Source organism: Cebidichthys violaceus, unplaced genomic scaffold (assembly GCF_023349555.1).
Source record: "Cebidichthys violaceus isolate CVI_PGR_0920_01 unplaced genomic scaffold, fCebVio1.0.p SCAF_10, whole genome shotgun sequence".
Taxonomy (NCBI): domain Eukaryota; kingdom Metazoa; phylum Chordata; class Actinopteri; order Perciformes; family Stichaeidae; genus Cebidichthys; species Cebidichthys violaceus.
Genome location: NW_027176263.1, coordinates 14,601,826 through 14,610,202, shown reverse-complemented (window position 1 = coordinate 14,610,202; position 8,377 = coordinate 14,601,826).

Here is an 8,377-nt window from a genome sequence, read left to right as displayed (position 1 = left end):
GAGACAAAATAAGTTTGAACCAAACTACTGTTGGGAACAAAAAGGAGTGTGTTTGAGTTATCAGCAAATATGAAAAACTAAATTGACATCAATAGAATTATTAATTTTTAATAATAATGGGGCACCACCCTGAGAACGGGGACCAATAACCAAATTATAAACTAAGTCTCATAATTAGTATTTACTCACAATGTCAATAGTCAAAGCACTATTTCACATTCAGAGTGAAACGTGAAGGTTTAGAGTAAACGGGCCACATATCCAGCTATTATCACAATACACATGCAAAGTAATCACAGACAGCTGCTCTTTACGCTTCACGATGGACGTCACTTTTTTGATTCTGACTGGCTAACAGTGCTGTCAATCATTTCCACGTGGGTGTTGCTTAATTCTATTGGCTCTAACGCGTCGAAAGAGGTGTCAACAATCACCAAAATCGCCCAATGGGTGGCTGAGCTACAGGTCTGCGAGGAGGAGGGCTGGAATCTGAAAAAAAAACGAGTGACCAGAGCGATAGAGAGAGGGCTTAGAGAGGATTCTGGCCTTCAAATAAATCCCACACTGCTGTATTTGGATGTATTGAACACCATTAGTGATATACAAGTGAAATATAGTTTGGTACACAAGAACATTTTAATGGCACACATTGTGCCAAAAGGAGCATTTTGGAAACCTCGTCTGAACTCTCTGGTTACGTCACGTGGGACTACATGTTGAAGATAGAACGAACTATCGAGGATCGAGGAGAGAGGCAGGATCTCTGAGGAGCCATGAGCGAGGACCCACGAGAACAGGCTTCCAGGAAGTGTTTTGACGGAGGACACGCCCTCATTGTTCAATCAGTTATGTGATTGGACACAGCAGCCGATTGGACTGATAAGATTTTTTTCAACATGTAAACGGCGAAGACGGATCGCAGATTAAACATTCCTGAGTGTCTGGTTTGATGAGTTATATAAGTTAAGAGGAACCTGTAGCACTATCTTGCTACCCCGGTGGGTCTTAGGAGCACAATGAGGTTGTCAGACTCGGAAAGGCGTTCACAAACGTTCTTTATTGTTAAGATTTAACAGACTGGACTTGGCTGTGTGTTCTCCTGCCTTGCCTCCGAGCACACGCCGTGGGAGTTCGGTGCGGGCTGTTGTCCGGCTCGTCTCACCTTCAGTCTGTGGTTCTTTCCGAGCTTCCTCGCGCCTCCGTCACTACTAGGGTTTAAATACAACAGCGAGTGAGGCAAAATCAGGATGTGTTTCAGCTGGGCCTAATTAAGTCTCTTCCCGGCCCCGTTCCCTGAACCACTCCCCCACTCTGTCCCCTCTGCAGCTGAGCCCACACACGCCCCGCCGCCACATACCCCCACCACCCGACTTAGGCCAGGGAGCCATTCGGCCTAACCTAGTCCCCCCCCCCCCCCCCCCCCCCCCCTTGAGAGCGGGAGAGGCCATCTGCGCCCCCGGCCTGTGGACCACCTTGAAATTAAATGGCTGTAAAGCCAGATACCACCGAGTGATCCGGGCGTTGGTATCTTTCATGCGGTGGAGCCATTGGAGCGGGGCGTGGTCCGAACAGAGGGTGAATGAGCGCCCCAGGAGGTAATAGCGCAGGGAGTCGACCGCCCACCGGATGGCCAGGCATTCCTTCTCCACCGTGCTGTACCTGGTCTCCCTCTCGGACAGCTTCCGGCTGATATATAGCGCTGGGCGGTCAACCCCTCGTACCTGCTGTGACAAAACGGCTCCCAGCCCTCTGTTCGACGCGTCAGTCTGCAGAGTAAAAGGAAGAGAGAAGTTAGGTGTATGAAGGAGTGGTTCCCCACAGAGAGCCTGTTTCACCCTCTCAAACGCCAACTGGCACTGCTCCGACCACTGGACCGGATCTGAGGCACCTTTTCGGGTCAGGTCGGTCAAGGGGCTGGTGAGCTCTGCAAAGTTCGGGATGAACCGCCTGTAATAACCCGCCAGCCCCAAAAACCCCCTCACCTCTTTTTTTGTCTTGGGCCGCAGGCAGGCTGCGATAGCCGTGGTTTTGTCCACCTGAGGGCGCACCTGCCCGCCGCCCAAGTGGTACCCCAGATACCGTACCTCCCTCCGTCCAACTGCACACTTCCCCGGGTTGGCGGTGAGCCCCGCCTGCCTCAGGGACTCCAGCACCGCGCCCACCCGCTGCACATGCTCCGCCCAGGTGGTGCTGTGGATGATCACGTCATCCAGGTAGGCGGCAGCATATGCAGCATGCGGACGCAGCACCCGGTCCATGAGGCGTTGGAACGTGGCTGTGGCCTCGAACAACCCAAAGGGAAGCGTGGTGAATTGGTACAAACCAAACGGAGTGGAGAAGGCCGATTTTTCCTTGGACTCTGGCGACAGAGGAATCTGCCAGTAGCCCTTGGTCAAATCCAGTGTCGTAAAGAAACGTGCAGTGCCCAGTCGGTCCAGGAGTTCGTCGACCCGGGGCATTGGGTACGCATCGAATCGTGACACATCATTCACCCTGCAATAGTCCACACAGAACCGTATAGATCTATCCTTCTTGACCACAAGAACAATGGGGCTACACCAGGCACTATGGGACTCTTCTATTACCCCCATCTCCAGCATAGCCGCCAATTCCCTCTGAACAATTTTTCGTTTGTGTTCAGGTAACCGGTAGGGTCGTGACCGCACCGTCACGCCCAGGGGAGTCTCGATCTGGTGCTCTATGAGGTTTGTGCGTCCTGGCCGGAGGGAGAACACGTTAGCAAACTGCTTCTGCAACTGGGCGATGTCTGTTCTCTGGGTCCCGGAGAGAGGGCCTTCACAAACGAGCGAGGTGGGATTGGTGAATTTTGAAACCTCGGGCCCCAGCTCCTCTCTCTCAGCCACTGCGGACACCAGAGAGACAGACCCCGCCTCTCTCCATGCTTTCAGGAGATTGAGGTGATAGATCTGTGCAGCTCCACCCCTGTCAGAACGCACAACCTCATAGTCGACATCCCCCACTCGCCGTGTGACCACAAAGGGCCCTTGCCACTTGGCGAGGAGTTTAGACCTGGAAGAAAGAAGCAATACAAGTACCTTTTCTCCCGGTGTGAATTGTCTCAACTTGGCCCCTCTGTTGTACAGCCGTTGTTGACGTTCCTGGGCTTGGAGCAAATTCTCGCGTGACATCCGACCCAGTGTGTGGAGTTTTGCTCGCAGGTCCAGGACGTATTGGATCTCACTTTTCCCGGTGCTCGGACCTTCCGCCCAGTTTTCTTTAATCAGGTCGAGCACCCCCCGTGGTGTCCTGCCAAACAGTAGTTCAAAGGGAGAAAATCCCGTGGAGGCCTGGGGAACCTCCCGCACTGCAAACAACAGAGGATCAAGCCATTTATCCCAATTACGTTCATCTTCGTTTATAAATTTACGGATCATGGATTTTAAAGTCTTATTCAGACGCTCTACCAGGCCATCGGCCTGTGGGTGGTACACACTGGTCCGAATAGATTTAATGCCCAGTAATCCGTAAAGTGCTCTCAGTGAGCGTGACATGAACGAGGTGCCCTGGTCAGTCAGAATCTCTTTCGGGATTCCGACTCGGGAGATGACCTGAAACAGAGCCTGCGCGACACTTTTTGCAGAAATGTTGCGCAATGGCACTGCCTCGGGATATCGTGTTGCGTAATCCATTAGGACTAACACAAAGCGATATCCCCGTGCACTCCGGTGAAATGGCCCGATGAGGTCCATGCCGATTTGTTCGAATGGGACCTCCATTAATGGTAGAGGACGTAACGGCACCCTCGGAATGGCCGGCTGGTTTACCAAATGACACTCCGTTCAGGATGCGCGCCAACGGCGCACATCCCCCCGGATACCTGGCCAATAAAATCGGGTCATTATCCGGTCCAGTGTTTTTTCGTATCCCATGTGGCCAGCCATCGGGTTATAGTGAGCCGCCTGGAAAATAATTTCCCGACGGCTTTTCGACACCAACAACTGGGTGTTTTCCTGATCTAACTGAGTGTCATGACTCATTCTATACAGCCTGTCTCTAATCAATGAAAAGTGCGGATATGACTGTGCTGCGTCAGGGCGCACCAACTGACCATCAATTCATATCACTTGGTCAAAGGCTGAGCGTAGAGTATCATCCCGAGACTGCTCAAGTGGAAAATCTTCCATGGAGTGTAATTCGGGACTCGGTGGAGTCTCCACGGGAAGCTCTGCCGGTTCCTCCTCCCCGTCTGCAGCGTCGGACAACCTTGCATCACCGCTGAGCACAGCACACATACCGCATGACCCTGTCTGTCGCGAACGCACCCCCGCACTGTGTCCTACTACACTACACTACACTACTACACACTACTACTACACTACTAGGGTTTAAATACAACAGCGAGTGAGGCAAAATCAGGATGTGTTTCAGCTGGGCCTAATTAAGTCTCTTCCCGGCCCCGTTCCCTGAACCACTCCCCCACTCTGTCCCCTCTGCAGCTGAGCCCACACACGCCCCGCCGCCACTGAACCATAATCATGTTCTGGGTTATTTAATAATGACGTCACAGTCACAATTTCAAAACGTACAGACGCAAATAAGTCATAAATATGACATTCTGCCGTAGAAATCGATCCTGCGCTCATAAACAGGACACAGTTTATTAAAGAGGTGACAGAGAAAACACCACTACAGTGATAACTGTGTGTCTTTATTAGTTTTTAGTATTATTAGTTACTATTAAGTACAGTGATCATGTGAACAGACACAAACTTCTCAAAAGTCCCTCCAGCTGTGATCAGCTGTCGCCGTCATCAGAAATAGACGTTGCTTCACGTGACGCAACTGGGGAAAGGACGTCTCATGTGTCTTAAAACATATTTCCTCGTTCCTCTCTCCTCGCATGGTTTCCTCCATGCATCCCTGGTGGGAGGACTAAGACGCAAGGAAAGGACCTAAGTGAGGGAAATGGGGATGCAATTAAGAGACTTGGGATGTACCCATTGTCAGAAGCACATGGTCCCAACACTACTGATCAAGAACCAACTGAGCTGTTTATTCATATTGGCGAGAGCTCCAGGCCGCAGAGACCCATTGGTGAGAGCTCCAGGCCGCAAAGACCCATTGGCGAGAGCTCCAGGTCGCAAAGACACACTGGCGAAAGCTCCAGGCTGCAAAGATCCATTGGCGAGAGCTCCAGGCCGCACAGACATACTGGCGAGAGCTCCAGGCCGCAGAGACTCACTGGCGAGAACTCCAGGCCGCAGAGACCAAGTGGCACGAGTTTGAGGCTGCAGAGACTCAGTGGCCAAAGCTCCAAGCCGCAGAGACCCAGTGGCCAGAGCTCCAGGCCTCAAAGACCTATTTGCCAGAGCTCCAGCAGCCAGAGGTCCAGGTCCCTGAGACCCAACCGCCAGAGCTCTGACTGTTTTCCTGAGCTTTCCTGTTTTATTTTCTCTCTTCTCATTTAAGATCACTTAATTTCCTGCCTTTGTGTGTTTTCCCACCACTGTGATGGTCTGGCCCACCCCTGATTGTATCCACCTGTGTCTAATCACCTACACATCCCAGTGTATTTAAACCCTGTTTTGCCCCATCTCTGTGCCAGTTCATCTTAAGTCCTCTGTGTCCAGCAGTGTTCCTTTTTTTTTCGGATCTCTGCCTATTTTTCCACAACCACATTTTTGTCTCATCCTTGTCTATTTCTTTGCCTGTACTGACTGCCTACCCTTGTACTGGACCTCTGCTGTTGAGTAAAGCCTGTTTTTTACACCTTATCTTGCTGTCTGGATCATGTAATTGGGTCTTGTTTTTCCTGTTTCCTCGAGGCATAGCACCTGGGGTGGTCTGTTATAACCTTTATAAAAGGCCCCCCAAAATTGCTCCATTCCAGTCAAAAGTTGTGATCTAAAAAAACAACCTTGATATGAGAATGTGATAACCTGTACAGACGCAGATGGTGAGGTGTTGAATTGAAGCCAGATTGTACAAGGTATATTATATAGTATATTATAGGTATAATGATACCTCTCACACATTACGTTACACTTATAATTCCTCTATCATAAACATTCAAGCCAGCAGTGGTATTTGTGCTTGAGCCATAACAACAATCATATTTCTATAGTAAAATATATGAACCAACTCCAACACAATATTTCATCAACCCTGTTTGCTCTCCTCAAAAGAGAGGAGAGGGCCGAACTACCGATAGTCATCGTCATCTGTGGAGCAGCTGATGAAATTATCATCATTTGTAAGATGATGTTAAATAGTGTTAAAGAACTGCAGAACTGCATATATCACCAAGTACAATTTTTGTTTTCATATAGTTTTAGTGAGTAAAATCATTGCAGTGAACACAACTTTATTAATTCATTGATGGTTTATTACATAGTGACTGATACAGCATACTGTACACAGACAAAATAAAGCTCTCTGATGAACTAGCAGAGCTCACTGGAGTCACCACTGTGACTGTCACACACTCCAGTGACCTCCATCTTCATCACCTGCTTCCTTTCAAACCCTGGGCCTATTTTTAGGCCTCCGCTCGAAAATAGCATACCCATACTATAATGAGTGTAGCTTTGCAACTGTAAGGGCTATTTTATTACTTTTGGTATTAACATAGCCCTAACACTTGTGAGATGTGTTGAGATATGTAAATATCAGTATCTATGTTACTGGTTAAGAGTACATTAAGATGGCACGCAGCACAAATTGAAAATTGTTATTTTTTCGCCTGAAAAAAAAAGCAATTTCAGGATTTTTTGTTTCAGAAATCATGTAGATCCAAGTTTTCAAGCTCTCCCAGATCATAGAACTATATGTTGAGGGTCTCTATACAACTTTTTACTTTGATAAAGTGAAGCATTCATAAGTTAGAGAGGATCCAGTACAGAGATTTCAGGCAAGGATTCCAAAATGTACACATTTACACATGTTGCACAATGTGTGTTATTTTAACTTTATCATGTACCAAACTATATATTTCACTTGTATATATCACTAATGGTGTTCAATACATCTAAATAGAGCAGTCTGGGCTTTATTTGAAGGCCAGGATCCTTTCTAAGCCCTTTCTAAATCTCTGTGTTCATTCAACTTTTTTTCAGATCCAGCCCTCTCTCTCTGTTCAGGGCTGTAACTCAGCCCAACTTTCTCCGATGTCCGCCATTGAGCCCGCCTTCGAACCGTAGAGGCCAATAGAATTAGAGGGAATTGAACATTAGATGATTGACAGCACTATTGGCCAATCAAATTCAAAAATGTCCCATCTGATGTCAGATCTGAAATTCGATTTGATGAGACTTAGAGGGCTGCCTACAAGCCGAGAAGTGTCGCAGAAAGTACGGAAATATTTATTTTTTTCGCTGAGATTCAACAAAAGTGAGTACAATATTCGATAAAGCGGTTTGACTTGTTTGTGCTGGATGCTGAATAACTTGGCGATGGTTTACCGGGGAGAGAAATGGAGGATATCGCCATAATCTGCGTTTTCGTTGCTAGCACGTAGCTAACGGTCAGTAGCAGATGTTTTCTCTGGTCAGGTCCAGTCATATTGAGTTATGATTTATGATATTTTGTTATTTCTTTAGTTGGCTGATGGGAGTTGTGTTTGTTTCATGTAGAAGTGGCTTGGTTGTTCCCCAGTTTCTGAGGTTTTTCCAGAACTATAACATCATTATATTCGTTCTTTGTGGGTTCTTTGGCAGTCACTTTCTGCCGAATTTCAGCAGAAGGTAATGAAGTGATTGAAGTGTTGACAGGTGCATACAAACAAACCCCCTCAAAGTTGGTTTCCAAACTGTACAGGAGTCTACAAAAACGAAACAGAAGAAACGCACTTGTAAAACTGAAATGGGAAGTAGAATTGAACATTAAACTGTCAAAGAGTGATTGGGATTCCATGTGTAGAACGCAACAAACTTCCACTAGCTCTAAAAAATGGATGGAATTCAGTTGGAAGAACATAAACAATTGGGTATAGAGCAGCCATGCTGGAGACAGTGTGGGCAGATGAATGCCAATCACTCACACATTTTCTGGTCATGTAGAAAAATACAAACATTCTGGGACAGGGTTATTCAGACTCTATTCAGAGATTCTAAACTACAAGATTCCAAGGGACCCCCGGATTGTGTACCTGGGATTGATACTTGGTGACATAATCCAAAAGAAGGACATCTACCTCTTTAAAATCCTGGTACTCGCAAGTAAAAAGGCCATCACAAGAAGCTGGTTGAAAAGTGACCCTCCAGGACAGTGGCTGGACATTGTAGAAGAAATACACTCTATGGAAAAATTGGCTCTTTACCTAAGGATCAAAGCAGGGATCCATGATCAACACTGGAGAAAATGGACAATATACAAGAGAAAAGATGGGTAGCGTTCTCAGCTGGTCTGAAAAGTACGG